Here is a 25,850-nt window from a genome sequence, read left to right on the forward strand (position 1 = left end):
TACCTTGGAAGCTGCCACAGTGGTATAGGATATGGGTACTCTAGTAGTTTGGCATAAATGTCTTATTTCAGGCCTATGTTGTCTTCCTCCCCCCCATTATGTATGTTTCACTGCTCCCTTAGAGTGAAGTTTGTATTGTAAGACATCTCTGTCACTCAGAAATTCATTGTAAGGAAGATCTTATTTCTGACAGAAAAAAATATTCCATTTTAAAAATACTGCGATTCAAATTTCTCATAGCATACAACCCTGGTTAGAGTTAAGGTAGAATATTTCAGGACTGTATTTTCTCATCTGGTAGGTTTCTACTAGAGTGTCTTTCTTCCTTCCACTGTCTAATATGTATGTAATATTTTAGGTAACATATAAAGATCTAAATTCTACAAAATCCCCTGGATTGCCATTTTATGAAATAAAGTCAGTGTTTTCTTACAAATCTTACTTAGGGTCCTTTTTATTATAGGCGATATTTTCTGACAAGTGTGACATATGTGTTTCAAGCAGGAATTATTAATTTATTAGCACTTCTGTCTCAAAATTAATGCTAGGGGAAATATGTAAAAATTGTCTAATACAGAAATGCACAATATATTCAGGCCATTTTGATTGGGCAGTTTAAATATGTAAGCATTATCCCATAAAGTAATACACAACACAGTTAAGCCATTTTGTTTGGGCAGTTTCAAGGCAAGATATTGGAACCATGATAGTTTTTAATAAAAATATGAACAATTTTCAAACTATCATTATTGGAAATTAGCATTATTATTTTCACACTTTTTGCTACCTCAATGATATACAGCTTGTCAAAAGTTCTCCATTTAAGTTAAAATTAGTTTCATGTCAATTGAAGAACTTTAAAGAAATTAGGATAAATGCATCCTATTATATAAAAGTGCAAACTGTCCTTTTTTAGTAATAAGGTATTTTATTCTTTATCTTTCCATGAAAATCTTACTTAAATAGTGAATGTTTTAGAAGGTGATATAAAATAACAATTCGGTCCCAACTCTACTAGAAAAAAGTTAAAGTTCTGCAAAATGCAGAAAATGTTTTGATCTTGAAATTTCCCTGAAAGTGTATACATTGTTGACAAACAGAAAAAAATAATATAGAAATCACAATCAAATTAGAAAGATCTCTCACATGGTTCAGAAGCCAAAATCTTTCTTGATGGGAGCTACCTATGGCCAAATGATGATAGATGCCCTGTTTTATAAAGAAAACATAAACCAGTTAATATAATTTTGGAAGCTTTTAGCATAACCAGTTAATACAATTTTGATCTAAAATGGTGACAGTCTCCTTTTGATTCTAAATTGTAGTCATTTGCTTCCAGTAACGAGAGGCGAAATCCACACAGAAAAAAATTGGAGAAGCTAAAAAAAAAAATTGGAGAAGCTATGTATACATCTATTCATTTATATATATATACAGGTGTATATATAGAATGTATAGGTATAGGTATATATCTATTCATCTATATATATAGGTATAGATATATATCTATTTATATCTGTATTTTAAGATGGATTATAGATTATCTTTTTGAAGGTATTGGGCAGCACAAAATAAAATTAAGATGCAGAAAGAAAAATAATTTCAGATTGAAGATAAACCTAAATGAATATTAAATGTAGAAAATAATTGTTTATTCTTTATAGAATTGATGTATATAACAAAATTGCTATATTGTTTAGGAGGTAGGATAGATATAATTATCATTTATGAAATAATCATGTTCTTGTCCATTAGGAAAGTCTCAACAGATAGAAAAGGATGGACTCATATATGGCTTTCTCTGACCACAACACATTGAAGTACAAATCACTAAAAAGTAAAACTGTAGATAATCCTCTTATGTTTAAAAAAAAAATTAAGTAACTTAAAGGTCTAAATAACAAGCATCAAATCCTAGAGTTTAAAGAACACAGTAAATTAAAAAGTCAACAAAATTAAGTATGCCTGGGTGACTCAGTTGGTTAAACATCTGCTTTCTTTCGGCTGGGTCATGATCCCAGGGTCCTGAGATTGAGTTCCACATCCTGCTCCTTGCTCAGTGGAAGGCCTGCTTCTCCCTCTGTCACTCCCTCCTCTTGTGCTCTCTCACTCTCTCTCTCTGAGAAATAAAATATTTTTTTAAAAAGTCAGCAAAATTAACCTTGAATATCTAAAAATATGTCTTAGGTAAGATTAAAGGGTTTGTTTTGTTCCAATAATTTGATAATGATACTAAGTTCAAACATTTATCAATGCAACCCATCTTAACTTAATAAAGGAGAAAAGATTTGATTATTTCAATTGATTCAGAAAAATTCTAAAATAAAATTCAACAGCCATTCATAATAAAATACTCTAAGCAATCCTTCAATGAAAGTTCTAAGGGAACTTTCTTTTCTTTAAGATTATAGCAAATGTATCAAAAATTTATAACAAATTCATATTTATTTTAAAATATTGAAAACTTTCCCTTTGAGAACAGAAATGTCTGCTATCATCTGATCAAACATCTTATTTAATAAAGAATGTGTACATAAGCCATTTTAGCAGATTACATTTATAATATTCAATGCACCACTTAGTATAAAATAGAAACTGATAGCAAAAATGAGTCAGTACACAATTAGCAGTTAAACACTGTACACACTTAGATTAAAAAAAATTGATAAGAAACTTCCATGTGTTTTTGATATTATTGAGGTATTGATTAATTTCTTATGCTGACAATCTCTGGATATTATTATAGATTAAATATTAAATACACTGTCAAATATTTTAGTGAAATATTTAAAATTATTGAGGAAGTTCAATTATTCTCCCAGTTTTTCATAAAATGATGCAACACAGAGATTATTTAATTGACTGAAAATTCTATCTTCTTGCTACCTGGCATATAGAAAATTTCCATTAATAACACATATCAGCAAATACTAGTAGAATGTATTCTGTGGGTTATGGCTCTTTCCCTTGAAAAGACTGTAATCATACTAGGAAATGTGTGAAAATACATAAATAACAGTTAATAGTAGAAAATGAGAAGTGCCACCTGAAGGGAATCAAGAGAGGAGGCAGTATTTGAGAATAATGAGATAGTTCCTCTGGTAAAGGGATGAGTCAGGGTTGGTTAAGAACACCATACTTAGTATCTGTTTACCATATTTTTTACAATTTTTGTCCTGCTCAGTGCAAGTAGGAATTTCGTCAATCAGTAAAGATGGTCTTCATCAATTATCCATGTAAATTTATAAAAGTCTTTTCCTTGATCTAGTTTATCAGATAATTTCTTTTCTCTCAGATAATATAAGTAGGCACTACTAGACACAATATGTCCAGAAATGTGTTTCAGAAAGTTTATATAAAAAATTCAGTTTTATTATATCATAAATTAAACATTTTAAAAGTTTCATTATATTATAACTTAAATGTTTTAAAAAATGTTCCCAGTGTTTTAGGATCCTTTGACACCCTGTCAGGGACCATTACTGGTAGCTAAGAGGGAACTACTGTGTCTGCAGGGCTTCAGGCCGCTCCCTTCACTGCATAGACTTACCCATCTTTAATCACTTTTATGTATTGAGAAGTCTTCATTTTCATTTTAGACAAAGATTCCCAGTAGAAAGAAGAAAGAAAGAGACAGACAGAGAGAGAGAGAGAGGAAGAAAGAAAAAGAAAGGAAATAAAGGGGAGGAAGAAGCGAGGGAGGAAAGAAGGAAGGAAGGAAGGAAGGGAGGAAGGCAGAAGGGAGGAAGGAAGAAAGGAAGGAGGGGAGGAAAGATAGACTCAGAATTCTATTAACTCACTATTTAAAGGAGATGTAAAGAATATCTTCCTTATGCAGAAAACTGACACTGTCTACTCAATGTGCTTTTTATGGTTTACTTGGAAGTTTCACTTGAAGTTCAGTACTTGGAGTCATGCCCTACCTTCCCAGTATGGCTGGAATATCTGCAATCGTCTCCCACTCCCGGAACATACACATTTCATCATTCATTCATTTAACAAAGAGTTGTTTACTCCTTTTATGTAGGGAGTATAGACACTATGTTGATCAGGGTAAAAAGACCCACTCCCTGTCTTTTAAATTTCCCCTTGGTTTCAACTACCATTTAGATCTTTGCTTCAGGCCATACCTGACTATGGCTGTACCTCATTTTTTTTGCCTTATTATTATTATTTTTTAATCTTAACACTTTCACTTAAATCTTTCTCATTACTTGTGATTAAGACTTCTTGTATGCTCTAGGCACACAACATTTTATTATGCTCCCCTTTCTGGCGGTGTTTTACCTAGTCCAAGCTTATATTGCCACCCCTATTCCTCTTGCAATAATCTTTTTCTGCCTCATCCACCGTTAACATTTCTTTGAAAAGCTTGTCAAGACTCTTTGGTCCTAGGGCACCTAGGTGGCTCAGTCGGTTCAGCATCTAACTCTTGATTTTGGCTCAGGTCATGATCTCAGGGTCCTGTGATGGAGCCCCACATCAGCCTCCCTGATTAGTGAGGAGTCTGTTTCTCCATCTCCCTCTGCCCCTCTGCCTGCCTGTTTCCCTCTCTCTTTCTCTCTCTCTCTCCCTGTCCAATAAATAAATAACATCTTAAAAAAAAAATGACTTGGTTCAACTTCCTCATTTTTCTTTATTTCCCCAGTCCAGAGAGATGACACTAAGTCACTTTTCTCTAATTTGTTCATTCCACTTTGACAAATCCAGCAATTAATACTCTCTGTTATTAGTTAACCTGTGCCCCATTTCCCCTGTTTTTCACACTTTTTGCTTGAGTCTCTTTCTTTAATTTCTTTTTAAGACAGTACAATCTCCAGATGTTTTTCCTACCTTGTTAACCACTTTCAGTGCCCATTGCTAGATAGATACTCCCCAATATCACAACGTTGGAGTTTCTCCATGCTCAGTCCCATGTATTACACATAACATTTTCACAGAAATTTTTGGTGATCTCCTCCAGCCTCGTGGATTTAATGTCTTCTCACAAATTTAGATCTCTAACTATGTATGTATGACATTTACACTGAGAAACAGACTGATACATGAAACTGTATTCAGGACATTTCTTCGTAAATTGGCATCTAAAACTTAGCATGTTTAAGATACAGCTCTTCATTCTCTCTTCCAGACCACGCACATATAAATACACATCTGTGCATACACACATGCAGGAATACACACACACACACACACACACACACACACACACACTTTTTAATAATGGGTTCTGTATCAGAATAAGTGATGTCATATTCACCTAGTTCCCAGATTAATACCTAGTGGTCACCCTTTATTCTTTTTTCTCATTGAGGCTACTTCAGGGGGTTGCCTTAAATAATGTCTCTGCCCATCTTTGGCTTCACTACAATCACTTATTCTGATTTATCATTATAACATTTATCATTATCTGAAATGATAGTATATATTTAACAGTTCACTTATTTATTTTCTGTCTCCACTGCTAGAATATAAGCATATGATGCCAAGAACATTTTCTATGCTTTTTTTTTTTTTAAGAGGGGGAGAGAGAAAGAGTGCATGAGGAGTTGAGGGGTAGAAAGAAAGAGAAAGAGAGAATCTTAAGCAGGCTCCATGTGCTAGGAAGACAGAAGAAAAACAAATTCTACCCTGGAAGAATATATATTTGTATTTTCATATATATATGAAAAAAATATATATATATACTCTCTCTATATATATATATGAAAATACAAATATATATTCTTCCAGGGTAGAATTTGTTTTTCTTCTGTCTTCCTAGCACATAAAAGTCATGTATGAATATATCTGATGAACAGATGAGATAAAAAATGCTTTAGATTAAAATGTATTAGAGGGATACATCTGAAACTCATTCCTTACAGGGTTTATTTCTAAAAAAAATTTAAATAATTTCCTTTCAATATAGGTTCTTATGGCCATATATTATTTTTCTCTGCAACAAGTGCTCAACATTCCAGTAAAGGTATGCCCTGTACTCTCTTGAGAGAAGAACTTAGTTTTTAAGTGCTAATTTCTGTATGAGGGCAATTCTGAATAAAATAAAGTATTTTGGATACTTCAGGGAAAAATAATACACTAAGGGCTCTGCTGTTGGCAGATAAGAATAGTGTTGTCCAGTAAGTTGGTCTATTATTCCAAAATGGAGAATTAAGCCACTATTGTAATGCTCACTGATAATTTGCCCATAGTTTAATATCAGTGTAGCAAAGGGAGAACAGTAGGCATATGAAATTGTATAAAAATTCATATTAATGTATTTCCTAGCTATAAAATATAGAAGGTAGTCCTTATTAAGTGATATAAAAGCTTCAGCTATAGTGCAACAGTTGGTAAATATCAAATAAGATTTTAGAAAAAGGATGACAATTATTATTTTATTCCTTATATTTCTAGTGAGGCATGAATATTTTACTTTTCTTAGTGAGTCTCTTATTGTCCTTAAAGTATTTCCTCTAGAGAAAAATGAATGAGTCATCAAATTGGTACCATTGGGTATTAAAAAAAATGTACAAATTTAGCTCAATTGGTTCAATCTTGTGTCTTTTCCCTGGAATATTGACCACAATGAATAGTGATCTCTTAACCCCTACATCATGAACATAGTTGGAAATGAACCCAGGATCCACTTCTTAAGCCTGGAAGATGGCTTTCTTCTTGTGATCTTATTTTCAGACTTGATAAAATTTGAGGCTTATAGTGGATACCCTATCATTTTTCCAAAAGATTCTATAGCTCTACTTCCCTTATATGAGGGAACCAAGTTTTATTTTATATGAAAAGATAATTTCTGTCTGCAAAAGGAATAAAAAGTTTATGGCTCAGGATATGGTTTATACTGATTTTCTTATTTCAACCTTACTACTCATAGAGGTGAAATGATATTTTAATCCATATCTGGTTTCTTATGTCTCTTCTTATTCAACTTAGTCTAAGAAACACAAATCAGGATCATTATCTGAAGTCATGTGTGGTTGTAGGGATTCTAAATAAAAAATCTCGTTACATGATATAGGAGATGATGATCATAGCCCAAGGTAATTACATTTTAGGATAAAGACCAGGTTAGAGAAGCCAGAAATATGCCAACACATGTCAGGCTATCTAACACAAGCGTGGACCACTACATTTTCATGAAGGGAATACACTAGGGAAAATATGCCAAGAACCAGAAATGAAACACTAGAATAATCCCAGAACTACTTTTAGTCCTGCCCATCCCAAAAGTACAACTTTTAATAGCTTTTAACACCATAGATCACCTTTGTTTGTTTGTTTGTTTGTTTTTGTTTTGGCACATATTTGCCACCCCCCCCTTTTTTTTTTTGCCATTTTACGGTGCTCTCTGGAAAATGACAATTATATGAATAAATTTCCCACTCTGGTCAACCTGACTCTGTCAGTGGATACAGACTGAGTTTTGGCTTGCAAAACTTACTAGGGTTCACTAGAAAAGTTAAATAAAAAAAAAAAAAAAAAGGAAAGAGAAGAGAGAATATCAAAGCAATGTTTTAAAACACTAGAATACTAGAAATACAACTTGGGGGCATATTTGCTTAAAAAAGAGAGCAGGGTAAAAACAACAACAACAAAAACAAAACAAAACAAAAAACAAAACAACAACAAAAAATAGTAGAACCCTAGAAGTCCATGGAGAAATTATTAGATGTTGGTCAAATTACCTCATTTCTAAACTCCAATTCCCCATCTATAAAATGTATCTACTGATACATAAAAAATAGTGTTATTGTGAGAACTAAGAAAACCGATGTGAAAGCTCCTCTTGATTAATTTATTTATTCAGGGAGATTTATTTGAATCTAAATGTGATTTGAATGATGTTGATAAACTTTATGAACTTCGTGATGCATATTGAGAGAATGGTTGAAGAATAAGTTATGGCTTCATGTAATAAATGGCTTTCACCCATAATTGGGTGAAAATCAACCATTTTCCTAAAATTTAAAGTATTCTTTACTAGAGAAGGATTTTTGATGTTAAACTATATATTAGACATTTTAAATGTAATTCTCTTGGTTTCCACAGAGTATAAATTTTAAAAGAATAAACAGTTCTCTGGGTTTTTCATTTAAAGCTTTGTCCTCTGAAGTCCTTTGATGAATATTGTATTTATAGCCTCTGATGCCAGCCCCTTTAAAATACAAGGCTTTTCTAACTGCCTCTTTCATCTATGGCATTAGAGATGTTCAGAGGACAGGCAGTACAAAATAGCATGATTTGCATTCAATGCAGAATCTGAACAGTTAAACTTTCAAGTCTTAATGAAAGGTCATAAAATCTTACAGTACTGACCAAATAGATTTGCTAGAACATTAAATCCCCCATGAATCCTCCTGTACCACTTTAAACACAAGTTAAAATTGCAAATCATAAATACTGAATGCTTTCTTCCCTAATGTAAGTTCACTATTATAACCTTGTCTGGCAGAGATGCTCCACTTAAAGGTCTGTAACATTTTCATTATCAGCTCTATCTCTGAGGGTTTGGTAATGCAGCTGTTTCTGTTTGTAATGGGCTGAAAATGCTTATACTGATTTTTTTCTTGAAGTCAGATGCTAGTGTAGCTCTTTTTGGGTCCTGAGTTAAAATAAACAAAATCATCTTTGTTTTCAATTGTCTTTTCCATTATTGTCAGTGAAAAATACAATTCCATAACAGAACATATATTTTTATGAATATATTCTATCCAGTGCTTGGATGATTTCCATGGTGATGGGTTGTCACATTATGTGTTTGTGTATATGTGTGTGTGTGTGCGTGTGTGTGTGTGTGTATACACACACAGATAGGGTTGTTTTTTTTTTTTTTTCTCAAAACTTGATTTTCTTTGTGGTAAAAGGAATATGAAAGAAAAAAATCCCATTAAGATGCAGAGCATACCTTCACACATTAAGTTTCTACTTAAGTGGGACAGTAGACTTCTACTAATATAAAGTGTACTTGAGCATACAAAAGATTAAAATGTTCTGAAAAAGATTGAAATGTTCTGTATTGCATTTCACAAAATCAATGGCTTCTTGTCAATGAAAATATACAAAATGCATCTTTGAATGAGGTGAAATGTTAATAAGAAATCATTTTCAGTTTTGTATTATGTGCAGTTGTTTGCTAAAATGCATTCAGTATCAGAAATGTCATAGGAACTTGGGCTGGGTCTTAAATTTGGGAAACCTAAACCATAGTTGCCAAGATATTTTGAGGCATTGACCTGCTTGTTGATAGATAAGTAAAGGAAAGAGATGCTGAATGGAATCTGAATGACAAGGAGGAGGCTCCCTGGATGGATTAGTAGTCTCTGATTTCATTTCTGAAATTTCTCATGTTTGTATAAAGATATCTGTTATCAGTGACAAGATCCATCATCTCATTTTCCCTGGCGCCTTAAATTTCTGAGATAATTTACTAGAAGACAGAGGATAATCTGACTCTCAGAAACTTAGAGGGTTTCATTGACCACTTGACTTTGACAAGCTGTGAGAGTCAGGCAATGACCTGACCGTACAAATACAGAAAGTGAACCTCATTTTTCTAGGATATTACAATATGTTCTCTAGTCAACCCCCAATTCCACTCACTGCTATCACCACTTAACACATGGGTTAGGAGAAGTCACTCTTGATGTTATCTTGTCCTGACACTATCTCACGATAACATGGGATAAGCCATAAAGACTTAGGGCATCACACCACATACACTACATTTCAAGTTATATAGCTTTTACATATATAAGAAGCCTATAAAATATCATATCCTTGTTTAATTAACCCTAGGCAATTATTCTACTAGACCTATGCAGATATGTTGTAAGTGGTGATTTAGGAATGGAAATATATAGCATCATATTCTATATAACAGAAAATGAATGGTTGTGTATTTTAGACAGTTTGACTTTGAGAAGATAATGTCAGGTTTCTATAGGGATTGAACTGTAAGAAATCCAAAAATTTCAGGTCAGCTCAATTTACTTCAATTACATTTGAATCTCTGATGTATTTGTCACTCTGAGGCATCTACTATAGCAGGCCTCCCTATGTGTATATGTATGTGTGTATGTTTGTGTGTGTATATATGAAATTTCAGTGAAAAGTAAATAGCTCTTACCCTTCCTTTGGAAGACATTCTGCAATGCGATGCCATTTAAAATCTTTTCCTTCATTTATCAAGTAACAACTTAATTATTTCTTTTCTTTCTTTCACTGAAATACTTGAAACTCTAATAGATTCTGTCTTATCAATTCAGAGGGAGTAATAACTGGGATGCTGAGTCAGAAAAGAAGCAAATGGATTTAGTCAGAGCCTCTTTTAAGACCTTTATTTACACACAAAGTAACCGAGAAGGTCCTCACTGGGTCCCTTTAGTCTTATCTTTCTCCCATTCTGTCTTTGGGATGTTCACTCCCTGACCCTGCGTTCCCCTCCGGCAATGTACATAACTTATTTCATTCATTTTCTCTGTTACCAAGATGCCCTTTGCCAGTGCTTAATACTTTGGTCAAATGCATACCTAACTGTATTTTTCTACTGAACTGGAAGTGCTGGACACTTGCAATCGGTCCTATCTCCATGCTTAGGGTAATGGTTTGCATTTTGACTTGCTGCTCTGCCAGTCTTGAGAAGTTAGAGATCACCAGGCTATTTTAAAGAGTTCAGCCTTCCTAAAGGAGCCTTGATCATAAAAATACATTTTTCTAGAATATGCTTTGAATCATTGACCATTATAAGGTGTATCTGGATGTGTGTATATGGGACACAACTTCTTTAATTAATGTAAGACTCTTATAGGTAGAATATAAACAAATGTCTACTCATTTCACTAACCTTTCTGCGTTCTTACCATCTTTATTTCCTATTATATTGCCTCATTACAGAGAACTACAAAGATCTACTTCCTTCTGGTTAGAAAGAACATCTTCTGCTAGTCTCTCTCTATTTTTGACCATTAGACATTTGTTCTAAACTTCTATTTCCTGTTCACCTTGATGCTGTTAAACCTGGTCTTACCTAGGTGCCCTGTGGAAATAATTTAATGAAATAATTCATTAAAAATAATTACTCATGGTAAAATTAAATAGCAAAACATGTTTATTTATGACAATATATGCTACTTACCAAAGATAATGTTAGAAATTATAATATACTCAGTGGGGAGAAAAAACATAAATATTCAAAGAAATTCAGTGAAAAAAAAAAAAGGTTAAGCTAATCATTCAAATAAACTGTATGCAATTTGCTTACTTACATCTTCCTGGTAGAATTTTATTCTCTCCTTCTAGTTCTTTACTCCACTTCACAATTGACTATTATGTTTGTATTCATGGCAAATGAAATTTAGGACTTCATAATGTTGGATTTATTCATATACCACCTAAAATCATGTTACATAACATCCTAAGGTATGCATATCACAGTTTAAGAAACTTCATTCTATTTCTTTTTTTTTTTAAGATTTTATTTATTTATTTGACAGAGATCACAAGTAGGCAGAAAGGCAGGCAGAGAGAGAGGGGGAAGCAGGCTCCCTGCCAAGCAAGGAGCTTGAGTGGGACTCGATCCCAGAACCCTGAGATCATGATCTGAGCCAAAGGCAGAGGCCTAACCCACTGAGCCACCCAGGCGCCCCTTCCTTCTATTCCTAATATGACTTCTCTATCTTCCAAGGAAACCCAGGAACCCAGATAAAGTGATTTACAGGAGGGCATTAGATATAACCCTAAGATAGGTTTGCATAGACAAACATGACAGAGATTGGGTAGGTAAGTAAAGTAGTTGGAGACTAACATAATCCACTGGATCTGACAATTAATTGATCATTAGTTGTCTTCCAGAGTCTGGTTTGACGGGGAAAAAGGTATGATTCGACCTTGAGTAAAAATAGACAAGAGTTATATGTCACTTGACTAAAAAAAAAGAAGAGAATGATGGAAATTTAGACCACTACAACTTCCAAGGCTACCTGCATTTTTGAATGTGCAATTTCAAACATCTGCCAAAAGGATGTTAGATTGATAGACTTTAACAACTGCCAATTTTCAGATCACATTTCATAGGCAACCTCTAAGATATTACGGTGTTTGTTAGCATTAATCTCTGATCAATGTGGTTTGGAGGACTTGGTAAAACAGACTGCTGGTAAAATACATTCTAGGCTTTATTCTTCTGGAAATCTGGGGTACTGCCTGAGCATTTGCTTTTCTAACAATTTCCCAGGTGCTGCTGCTGCTGATTCATGGACCACACTTTATAGATATTAAAAAATACTGTTATAAATGAGTATTTTGGCAGGGGTGGGGGGACTCTGTTGCAATAGGTGAAATTACAGATAAGCTTAAATTTAGTTCAACTAAGAACAAAAAAAGGACAGAGCCATTCAAATAATTATGGTGATGGAATGAACTGAAAATAAATACCATCTCACCTAATATAGAAATATAACCAACCATGCTGTGATACTTATTGTATAATCACTCATCTTTATGTGAAAAACTCTGCTGACCTGGACAATATTCCATAGCCAGATCTCCTGCTGAGGTTTTCTTTTCTAGATACATAGGCTTTATAGCTTATGATTCACTATTTTCTCCTTTATTGTTGCTTAAGAGGATAGTAAACTGTCTTTCAATAAATAGTGATTAAAATTATATCTTCAGTCTTTTTCTGAAATGGAAGCTTAGTTCATACTAACAATAACAATTGTTTATGTATTACATTAGTGATTCACTATGCCTTTTGTTTATACCAGAGTACTTTGTTCTATTTATCTTAAATCAAGACTTCACACGTAACTTTGTAGTTTTTTGTCTTTGAACATAAAAATCCATGGAGTTTTCAGAACAAAGTAAAGATAAGGTTTATTTTGTCTTTGGATCAGTTAAAGGTGATTAAGTGGAGAATTCAACAAAATAATAACTTTTTAACTATTCAGAAGTGAATTATATTATCTGGAAAAAATACCTCCATCATATATATTCTGATATGCTTACAATTTGGGGACACTTTTGTTAGTTAATAACTCTTCAAATGAATAGACAGAATAAGAGGAAAAAAATAGCCTGAGAAATTAACTTCAGGAAAGCCTCTATAAACTTGGTGATAAAAAAGTAGACATTCATTTTATAGATCTTACCCACACCATACATATATGATATACATATTTTAGTATACATATTTTATCACACATATTTTAATGTGTGATTAAAAATTAAGGATAAAATTTGCAATGCCTTTGCTTTCATATTAAAAATAAAACAAAGTAGCCATTATTTTAAGATATGAAAGATCTGAAGATTTGTATCCTATTTCAGTGTGCTTTCACATTACACATTTTAAGTTCATTATGTGTTTTGAACTAACCAGATGACCTTGGGTAAGTCATTTGCTTGATTGAGTACTCATTAGCTTTGTCTGTAAAGTAAAGGTCACCCTAGACAACCTTCACATTTTCCTCAAAATTAACACATTGTGATTTTTTGGTTTCCTCACATCGAATTTGAGCAATTACCTTAAAGAGAAGCTGGAGAATTAGACAACAGTATTATAAAACTCCCTGTGTGTGTGTGTATATATATATATATATATATATATATGCATATATATATATGCATATATATGTATTTTTGAAACTAAATATATTTTAATAGAAAACAAAATACAAAATTACCATTTTCAGAAAACAGAAATATTTAATCCTCTTTTTCCCTTTGTATATATTTGACTATTATTAAGACAAGTTCATGCTTTCTTTTCTTTAGCTTCTAACTCCTGGAATACTTTCAGGCACCATATTTTTCCTATCACACTTCTATTTTTATGCTCACATATTAAGCTTTTCTAAAAAGTTATACCTTTTTGAACAGCAGATAGAAAAACTATCCTAATCAAGAAAAAGGGCTTTATGTCAAGTTATCTGACCATCCATTCTTCAAATTCCCTTATAAACTAAAAGAGTTAACACTACATTACATGTCTGAAAAACAATAAACACTTTTTTTTTTCTTTTAGGAAAGGTATTTGTGGAAGCAAATGTAATCAGAAGAAGAAAGAAAGTGAACACTTATCATACTTTCATTATACTCTGGGTACTCTGAGATATTAATTTTTATATAGGAAAGATACTGTGATGACAAAATATAAAGCTCATGCCCTGAAGATAATTATTTTATTGTTGTTCTTCAAATTTGTAAAAAAAAATTGAGAAGAATCTCTGTTTGAATCTTCAGAGAAATATGTATATATGTAATATATAAGATATACAGAATATGTAATGTTAGTAGTGTTAATATTATATTATCTACTTTTCACAAATGATAGATAGATAGATAGCTTTAGAAAGAAAAAGGGAGAGAAAGAGATTATGAGTCACTTCGCAAAAGTATCAGCTCATCTACACAGAAAAGTTTCAGTGACTTCAGCTGTGCTAGAAGATGGAAGAGTTGAAATTTTATGTTGTGCCCAGAGCATTTCTTCCTCTTTAGTTTACATTGAAGCTTCTATGGATGTGCCTAAGAGTGTTACCTTTTAGTTGGACTGTAAACTTCCTGCAAGTATATGTTATTAACTTGTGTTGCTGGCTTTGGTTATGTGTTGGATTTAGTCCAGAAAAGTGACACCAGTTTGAGCAGAGGAGAGAGGTGAGTCTCAATAAGGCCTAGATACTATTCTTTCTCCCCTTGCTTGATATATATCTTTTTCCTAGTGGTGTTGTCCTACCTTTACCAATGATACAAATAAATTAACAATGTTCAACGTCTCAACCTTGATTTCACACTTCTTAGTGAGTTCTGTGAAATTTCCATGCTTCATCATTTCCAGCTACTCACAAAAAGTATGTGTGAAATAACTGTGAAGACAGAGAAGCAAAACATGAAGTTGTAATAATTCATCTGTTAAAAAAAATTCTCTATATGGTATATGAACACTGACAGGACTTTTTTTATTTGACATTCAATTCCAACACTATAGACTTCTGCATCTGTCTAAGAAGCAGGAAAATGAATATTATAGGGCTGCCAAAACTAGGTGATGCTATAATTACCAGGTTTTTTAAACTTCCCCATATTTTTCCATATGCTGACAATGGCTTAAGCATAATATAATCATGTCTTACCCAGTTGAATTATATGTTTTCTTTCCTTTAACTAAGCTTTTGAAGCAATCCTTTGTTAGGCTTCAGCAGCAAAATATTTTAAAATCTTATAATTTATCACCTTTTACATCTTTACACTCAATTTATTGACAAATACTAGGTATGCAACTGTAGACACAGTTTTCAAAAAAAAAAAGCATAATCAGCATGGCTATTTATGAGTTTTCCTATTACATAATGTACACTCCCCTTAATGGAACAAACAATACAGAGGCAATAAATCCACTTTTTCATATGCTGCTATTTATATATCTATAAGGATATTATCATATGTCAAGTACATTTTTGAAGACTATTTTAATGAGAAAAAACTAAAAGCTTGATTGTAACTACTAATAAAAACTTTCTTCATTCGATATCTATTAAAGAAATTTCAATTCATCAGGAACTAATCACACTTCACTTTCTCTTTTTTTCTTCTTATGGTCAACATATAACAGAGCAGTTGAGGTGTATGATAATCAAAGAATTGTTCATGGTTGAATAAATTTAATATTCTTGCTTCATCAGAGCAGCATGTTAAAAAGCCCCCTGAATATTTAGCTTGATTGGTTAAGGCATTCAACTGGATTCTAACTGGATTTCTGCTATTAAAGATTTCAAATACAATACGGGTTGGGCCAAGGAATTGCTTTTATCCATCTCTTATATGACATGAAAATGGGATAGAAATAAGCTTTTTTCTAAAAACAAACACAAATAAATTAATAAAGCTATAATCCAATCTTTGCTATGCTAGTGGAGAAATAAACATTAATTTCTTTTTATAAGGGGAGGCTATTACATATATCTCAAGATATCTGGGACTATAAAAATAATCCAGTAGTGTAATACAAGAGAAAGTAGATATTTGTTTTCTCAGAAATCCCATTTAAAAACAATCAAAATGTCCTTTCCATCATATTCTGTGTAGATTGGCTATGGAGGCCTAATTATATTAGCATCTCAGTGACACATTATCTGTCTTCATGTCTCTCTGTAGTTATATATACATATATGCTACTTTCATCTGTATTTCCTAATCTTTCCCTCCAAAATATTCTTGTTCTCTCAATTACCATTTGTAGTCCACACACAGTTACATTTTTATAAGTGCTTTTACTGGGGCACCAAGGTGGTTTCCTCAGTTAAGCGGCTGCCTTCCACTCAGGCTGTGATCCCAAGGTCCTGGGATTGAGCCCTGTGTCAGGCTTTCTGCTCAGTGGAGAGACTGCTTCTTCCTCTCCTCTGCCTACTGCTCCCCCTGCTTGTGTGTGCACTCACTCGCTCACTCTGTGTCAAATAAATAAATAAATAAAATCTTTTTAAGAAAGTACTTGTACTGTTTTGTTAAAATTATGAGAACTAAAGACAAATAACCACAACAACCCAGGTAGGAAATGCTCATTCTTATATATGTAAACTCCTTATAACTTTAATCCATATAGTTTACATTATGCTATTTTTCCTTTTGGATTAGAATTTCTTCAGAAAAAGGAACTAGGTATTTTACTTCTTTAACTCTCTGGTGTTTAATATAATATGACATATTACACATAGTAACACAAAAGAAAGGTTTATTTTCCTTTAAATTATATTCATAAAAATGTATAGTAAACCTTTCTCTCTGATCCGCCTTCCATTCTTTCATTAAAGTAGAATGTAATAAAATAACTCATATAATTCTGTCTTTAGATCAGAACCAACAAGCTGACATTTCATGTCCCTTAAATAAAAGAAAGATGTGACAATTAAAAAAACAAAGTTGTGACAATCTAATAAATATTGGTCAAACTGTACACAAAGAAATATTTAGAATAGAACATGACTTGCAATAAAAAGCTCTAGGTATAACCAATGGTATAACATAATACCAAAATAAGTAGTTAGTAGTTATAACTACTATAATTACTGAAGAAAAAGAAGACAGGGCAAAAACATTTTTTTCAACTGTCTTTACTTGGTAGCTTAGTGTAAGTATGAATTATAAACTGAATTAAAAATACACACCTTTTTCCAATCAAAAGTTAATACAATCTTCATAAAAATCTTGATGATAACATGCTTAATGTTTAAGAAACCTGGAATAAAGAGTAAGCTAAGGATAGTAAGCATAGGTTTTTTATTTCAATGGAATTTTTTTCTGGTGGGATCAATTAGCATTTTAAATGCATATTATAACCACAATTATTTTGGGGGTCCAATTGGTAACACATGTTTTTCCTTATAAGTAAAGGTTGATCTAAATGACTTACATGTCTCCTAGGTAAATATAAAGATGTTTAATAGCTTTTGAAATGTTAGCCACCTAGTAGTATTAAACTGGAATATTTAAATATGATATTTAATACTTTAATCTTAAAAAGACAATCAGTGAAAATGAAGTTTAATAATATATAATCTGTGCAGCTAATTATACTGAGAATTTAGAAATGCAGACTTAAATGTGTGTGTGATATTGATCTGTCACTTCAGGAAAAGCTAATGAGATCACTCACTCTTCCCTGGGAAAGAAGAAGAAGGTACATGAGAATGGATATATATTGGTTCAAACCTAATTTTATTATAATCTGGACATTTAAATGTACTTAAAATTATGTTGAAAGGCAACTGGAAATCATTTGACTCTTCTTTTCTAATTAAACCCTCCAGATATGGATTAGTGATCCAAGAAATATGGACAAGCTTAGTCTTTCTGATGTTATGAATCTTGACCATTTAATTGGTTTTGAGTATCTTCTTAATGATGCTGTTTTCTAAAAGATCACATCTTTCTATCATGTGGCAGAATATTATTTTTGTTTAGTTTTGTTTTAGTTGGCTGATTTTGTGTGTATCACTTTTTAAATCAAGGATGATTATCCTATAGCTAGGAGAGCTTGAAGATAGACATACTTTTGTGTTTTCTGTCCATAAAACCCCAGTGGAACGCTGGTCATATTGCACAATAACAGAGTGAACTTATAAAATTTTCAGTTCCCAGACCAAGCCATATAACACAGAAAGTACAGGGTAGTGGATGGTTAAAATTGTGGAATTAAACTTAATGCAGTCTAAGTCTTGGCTGTCAGTTTATTCAATGATTGACTTTGGAAAATGTACTGATTTATCTTATTCTCAGCTTTCTCATTTATCAAATGTGGATAATAATAGCTACCTTCCGTGTTTATTGTATAGATTAGATATTATAGGTAAAATATTTGGCCCAGTAATCTATAGCTGGTAAGCATTATTATTATAATTTTTATTCATAATATATTTTATTGTTAATAATATGGGTACCAAAACAAACTATCCAAAGACCCACATTATAATCTATTAGACTGTAGTTTATTATAATCTCAACTGTTTGTTCTCCCAACGGCAAATTCCCAAATTCCACTTTTTAATTCTGAGAAGATGTAGCCAACCAGGAGAGTAGTATTTCTGGAACTGATTTTTTTTTTAAACTTAATAAACATCTATATAGTGGTTAGTATGTACCAAGCACCATAATAGGCACTTTAAATACTTCTTTACCTAATGCTCATAAAGACCCTATGAGGTAGGCCCTCTTCTTCTCATATTACAAATAAGACATCTGTAGTACAGCGAAATTTCATAACTCACCTGAGTACAGTTTGTAGTAGAAAGTGGCAGAGTGGGGGTTTGAATCCAGGAAGTCTTCTCAGCTTTAAAAACTATGTGCTCTACTCCTCTCTCACATGGCTCTATAGCCCTGGGTTTTACTGAGGCTACTTCAGGCCCTACTTCCTCCTGAGTTGCTGATGGTGTTGCCAGATCCAGATCTGTCACTCTGGCATTTGCTCCCTTTTGCTGACACTGTTGCTGAGAAGTTTATGGTCCTCCTCCCTTCTGCTTCCAGCCTCCAGCTGCACTGAAGAAAGATGCAGCTCTTTCCACCTTGAAAGGTGGAAAACAGATTTGCAGTCTGTGGGTGTTAGCAAACATAAACACCCTGATGTATAAATCCTTTCTCTTGCGTTCATTTCCATGAGTCAGATTCCTAAATTTTGGATTGACGGCTTCAAGAAAATACACATTTTGAATATTGATGAATGCTGATAGATTCTTTCCCAAAAAGACAATGCCAAATACTACTACCATGGATAACATATTAAGTGCTAGGGCACCTGGGTAGCTCAGACTGTTAAGCTGTCTGCCTTTGGCTCAGGTCATGATCCCAGAGGCCTGGGATCAAGCCCCCGGGATTGGGCTCCCTGTTTAGCAGGGAGTCTGATTCTCTCTCTCCCTCTGCCATTCCCCTGCTGGTTCTCTCTGGCTCTCTTTATCAAATAAACAAATAAATTCTTTAAAAAAATATGAGAGTGCCCATTTCACCATATAATCTCTGAAAAATTGAATGTTATCAATGTATATATATATATATATCAATAGACTATTTATCTGTCTATATATATAGATAGATAGATATAGATATAGATTTTTTTTTTTTTTGCCAGTTGGATAGGTTAAAACTTTGTGACTTATTCTTACAGTTTGCAATAAGGTTGAACATCTTAAGTTTACTGGTCCTTTTCTCTTTTCTAAATTAATAGATATAGTTAACAAATATGAACTACATCACTTCCTGTTTGTCATGTGCCTGGATCTGTGCTAAGAATTGTTTTTTATGAGTTATCTTATTTTCTCCAAAAAATTCCTGTATGCTATATAGGATTTTTATTCTCACTTTACTGGCAATTTATAGAAAGCTTACAAAATATCCTCCAGGCCAGACAACCAGTACGGGCTGAAGCCAGACACAACCCATATTTATATTCCACCTACATAAATAACTCTACTTTCCAAGCTCTAACTACATACTTTTATATTTCTTATTGATTTTCTTGTGGGACTACTTGTTCTTTACTTATCAGTATGGAAGGAATTTCTTTGTGTATTCAATAAGGGTGAGCTGGGGAAGGGATTTTAGTTAGAAAGGTTTTCTCCAGCCAGTCATTAAATCCTTCACCTAAGATCAGCAAGCATCTCATACACTGAGATCAAGTCACCTTTCTCTAGAAACCAGAACATGGGAACTATGATCACAATTCTCCCAGGCCTTTTCTCCCTATCTTTAGGAGTCAAGCAGGAGTTCTCAGAAATCCGCCCCTCCAGAGAATCCAGTATTAATAATATAGTTCAGTCATGACTATCTCTTGTAGATCATCTGGGACTAACCACATTAGGCATTTTATTGCTGCTTGTATCTGCTACAACAAGAATCCTCAGGCTCCCAGGTCATCCACTGTTCATCCCCAATTCTCTATCCCTTCTCACTTTTCTAAGGGTCACGAAACCCTTTCACTGGAAACCATGGGATTTATGGTTCATTATCAATACGATCTGTTATGCCCTCAAACTACTGAAAATTCCCATCACTGTTTTGCTCTTGAGAGAAATTAACTCTGCAGTAGGGTATTCTCTGCACCCTGTCAAGTGGTGGCTTTTTTTCTCTCTCAGCATTTTACAGGAATAGCTTACTTTATTGTGTTTCACTTTATTACACATTGCAGATGGTGTGTGTGTGTGTGTGTGTGTGTGTGTGTGTATGTTTCACACATTGAAGGCTTGTGGTAGCCCTGTGTTGAGCAAATCTATAGGCACCATTTTTTTCTGACAAAATTTGCTCACCTTAGGTTGCCGTATCAAATTTGAATAATTCTCACATCTTTTTCATTATTATTATATTTGTTTTGGTGGTCTGTGATTTGTAATCTTTGATAATACCTCTGTAATTGTTTTGGAATACAACAAAATGCACCCACATGAGGTGGCAAATATATGGATAAATGCTATGTGTTCCGATTGCCTCACAGACCAGTGGTTCCTCCATTACTCTCCCTCTTCTTGGGCCTCCATATCCTGAGGAACAATAATACTGAAATAATGAAACAAGTCAATTAATAACCTTATAATGGCCTATAAGTGTTCAAGGAAAAGAAAGAGTTACACATCTCACTATAAGCCAGAAGCTAGAAATTATTAAGCTTAGTGAGGAAAGCATGTCAAAATCCAAGACAGGCCAAAAGTGGGCATCCTTTGCCAAAGAGCCATGTTGTGAATGCAAAGGAAAATTTCTTGAAGGTAATTAAATGTGCTACTCCAGTGAACAAAAGAATGATAAGAATGCTAAACAGCCTTATTGTTGATATGGGGAAAGTTTGAGTGGTCTGGATAGAAGATCAAATCAGCCATAACACTCCCTCAAGCCAGGTTCTAACTCTCTTCAAGGCTATGAAGGCTGAGAGAGGTGAAGAAGCTGCAGAAGGAAAGTTGAAGCTAGCAGAGGTTTGTTCATGAGGTTTAAGGAAAGAAACTGTCCCTCCAACAGAAAAGTGCAAGTTGGAGCAGCAAGTGGAAGCTGCAGCAAGTTATCCAGAAGATCTGGCTAAGAAAATTTAAGAAGGCGGCTTATACTAAACAACAGATTTTCAATGTAGATGAGATAGTTTTATATTGGAAGAAGATGCCATTGAAGACTTTCACGATGAGAGAGAAGTTAATGCCTGACATCAAAGCTCTAAATAATAGGCTCTCTCTCTTATTAGGGTCTAATGCAGCTGGTGAGTTTAAATTGAAGCCAGTGCTCATTGACCATTCCAAAAATCCGAGGCTCCTTAAGGATGATGTTAAATCTACTGTGCTCTATAAATGGAAAAACAAAGCCTAGATGACAGCACATCTGTTTAGAGCGTGGTTTACTGAATATTTAAAGCCTACAGTTGAGAACTACCGCTCAGAAAAAGAAAAAAAAGATAACTTTCAAAATATTACTGCTCATTGTCACCTAAGAGCTCTGATGGAGATGCACAATTATGGAAACTAATGTTTTCATGCCTATTAACACACTATCTATTCTGCAGCCCCTGATTCAAGGGTCAATTTCAATTTTCCAGTTTTAGTATTTAAGAAATAACATTTTATAAACCTATAGTTGTCACAAATAGTTCTTTCTCTGATGGATATGGGAAAATTCTATCAAAAAACTTCTGGAGAGGAATCACCATTCTAGATGCCATTAAGAACATTCATGATTGGGGCATTTGAGTGGCTCAGTGGGTTAAAGCCTCTGCCTTCGGCTCAGGTCATGATCCTAGGGTCCTGGAATCGAGCCCAACATTGGGCTCTCTCCTAGGCAGGGAGCCTGCTTCCCTTCCTCTCTCTGCCTCTCTCTGCCTATTTGTGATCTCTATCTCTGTCAAATAAATAAATAAAATCTTAAAAAAAAAAAAAAGAACATTCATGATTCATGAAAAGAGGCCAAAATACAAACATTAACAGAAGTTTGGAAGAAGTTAATTCCAATCTACATTGGAATTGGAATGGATGACTTGCAGGGGTTCAAGACTTCATGGAAGAAGTGATTGCAGATGTGGTGGGAATAGCAAGAGAACTAGAATCTAATTGGAGTCTGAAGATGTGACTGAATTGCTTCAATCTCATAAGAAAATTTTAATGGATGAGAAGTTGCTTCTTATGGATGAACAAAGTGAGTGGTTTCCTCAGATGAAATCTACTCCTAGTGAAGATGCTGTTAATATTGTTGAAATGGCAACAAAGGATTTAAAATATTGCACAGACTTAGTTGATAAAGCAGTGGCAAGGCTTGAGAGGATTGACTCTTATTTTGAAAGACATTCTGCTTTGGGTATAATGCTGTCAAACAACATCACATGCTACAGGAAAACTGTTCTTGAAAGGAAGAATCAATCAATGCAGTAAATTTCATTGTTGTCTCATTTTAAGGAAATGCCACAATGACCCTAACCTTCAGCAACCACCACTGTGATCAGTCAGCAGCCATCAACATCAAGGCACGACCCACTACCAGCAAAAGATTATGAGTTACTGAAAGCTTAGATAATAACTAATATTTTTTAGCAATTATTTTTAATTAAGGCATGCTTATTTTTTTCAGACATAATGGTATTACATACTTAATAGACTAAGGTATCGTATAAATGATTTTTCTATGCACTGAGAAACAATAAAAAATTAATATGGCCCACTTTATTGAGATATTCTCTTTATTGTGGTGGTCTAGAACTAATCCACAATTATCTCCTAGGCATACCTGTACTTCTGACTGGAAAGTGGTAGGGGTCTTTGATCCCTATTTTGACTTTGGGACTATTCTTCCCAAACACCCTCTAATTTTATATCTCATATCTTTATAACTTCGTATTATATCACCAATTATCCCTCATTTTAGCTGTCATTCATTGTCCTCAAATCCATTCTCCCTCTTCTCAATAATGGCATTTACCTTTTCAGTCACTGTTCCTAAGATTACCCCATCTGAATCCTTAGCAATTTCAACATAGATGCAAATGATACTTCAACACTTTAGCCTTTCAGTCCTTGAAAATCTTTCTTTCATTAGCGATCTCCTCTTCCACCCTTTCTCATGTAGAATTGCAATACTTCCATCATCCTAATATACTTCCTATCTGACAACCACTTCTTTAGCCTTGCTCACTTTTACCTCATACCAGATCCAACCTGCTTACCCTCCAATTCATTGCCCACACTACATTGCCATTTTTCCTTACTGCCTTAATATCTCCACTTCCTTCCTTAGTTAGATTAAACTCTGTGGTTAATCATAAATGTTTGCATAGTCTTTCAATTCTCTTGTACTTCTTTCTCATTTCTTTGAATTTGCTTGATTACAAAACTCATAATGTTAAATTCTTTCTGCCTCTCCAATCTTTGTCTTTTTCATCGATGATCTTGGTTTCTACTGCACTGAAACATTGAATTCATTCCCATAGAATCTCATTCCCATATACTTTACCTCCGCTTCTTTCTTTAAAATTAATATATAGTGTATTATTTGCCCCAGGGGTACAGGTCTGTGAATTGTCAGGCTTACACGCTTCACAGCACTCACCATAGCACATACCCTCCCCAAAGTCCATAACCTAACCACCCTCTCCCCACCCTCCTCCCCCCAGAACCCTCAGTTTGTTTTGTGATATTAAGAGTCTCTTATGGTTTGCCTCCCTCCTGATCCCATCTTGTTTCATTTTTTTCCTTCCCTCCCCCTGAAATCCCCACTTTGCCTTTCAAATTCCTCATATCATGGAGATCATTGTCTTTCTCTGATTGACTTATTTCACTCAGCATAATACCCTATAGTTCCATCCACGTTGTTGTAAATGGCAAGATTCCATTTCTTTTGATGGTTGCATAGTAGTCCATTGTGTGTATTGTGTGTGTGTGTGTGTGTGTGTAAAATCACTTCTTCTTTATCCATTAATCTGTTGATGGACATCTAGGTTCTTTCCATAGTTTGGCTATTGTGGACATTGCTGCTATAAACATTCAGATGTATGTGCCCCTTTGGATCACTACATTTGTATCTTTAGGGTAAATACCCAGTAGTGTAATTGCTGGGTCATAGGGTAGCTCTATTTTTAACTTTTTGAGGAACCTCCATGCTGTTTTCCAGAGTGGCTACACCAGCTGCATTCCCCACCAACAGTGTAGGTGGGGTCTCCTTTCTCCACACCCTCACCAGCATCTGTCCTTTTCCCTACTTGTTAATTTTAGTTATTCTGACTGGCATGAGGTGGTATCTCATTGTGGTTTTGATTTGTATTTCCCTGATGCCAAGTGATGTGGAGCACTTTTTCATGTGTCTGTTGGCCATCTGGTTGTCCTCTTTGCTGAAAGGTCTGTTGATGTTCTCTGCCCATTTCTTGATTGGATTATTTGTTCTTTGGGTGTTGAGTTTGCTAAGCTCTTTATAGGTTTTGGATACTAGCCCTTTACCTGATATGTCATGTGGGAATATCTTCTCCCATTCTTTCACTTGTCTTTTGGTTTTGTTGACTGTTTCCTTTGCTGTGCAAAAGCTTTTGATCTTGATGAAGTCCCAATAGTTCATTTTTTGCCATTGCTTCCCTTGCCTTTGGCGACGTTTCTGGGAAGAAGTTGTTGATGCTGTGGTTGAAGAGGTGCCTGCCTGTGTTCTTCTCAAGGATTTTGATGGTTTCCTTTCTCACACTGAGGTCTTTCATCCATTTGGAGTCTATTTTTGTGTGTGGTATAAAGAGATGGTTCAGTTTCATTCTTCTGCATGCAGCTGTCCAATTTTCCCAACACCACTTGTTGAACAGACTGCCTTTTTTCCATTGGACATTCTTTCCTGCTTTGTCAAAGATTAGTTGACCATAGAGTTGAGGGTCTATTTCTAGGCTCTCCATTCTGTCCCATTGATCTATGTGTCTGTTTTTGTGCCAGTACCATACTGTCTTGATGATTACAGCTTTACTTTACCTCCTCTTCTGTAACCATAAGTCAGGGGTTCTCAACTTTGGCACTACTGACATTTTGGACTGGAAAATACTTTAATGTGGGAGTTGTTCTGTGCACTACAGGATTGTTGGCAGCATCCCTGGCCTCTACCCATTAAATGCTCACAGAAACCCTCTTCACAATCATGACCGTTAAAAATGTTTCCATGTATTGCCAAATGTTCTCTGGCAGGAGTAAGCAGATAAATGAATGAAAACCACTGTCATAGATGAATTTTTGTAGTCGTATCAAAAGCCAATTCCTCTCTTTATTATCTCATCCATTTTTATGAATTTAAGGACATGGCTTTAAAAATTTACTTCTCCTTTCTCTCTCTTCTAGGATTTATTTTTTATTCTTATTTTTATAAACTTGCAAATGTGTTTATTATTCCCA

Source organism: Neovison vison, chromosome 2 (genome assembly GCF_020171115.1).
Source record: "Neovison vison isolate M4711 chromosome 2, ASM_NN_V1, whole genome shotgun sequence".
In the NCBI taxonomy this organism is placed as follows: domain Eukaryota; kingdom Metazoa; phylum Chordata; class Mammalia; order Carnivora; family Mustelidae; genus Neogale; species Neogale vison.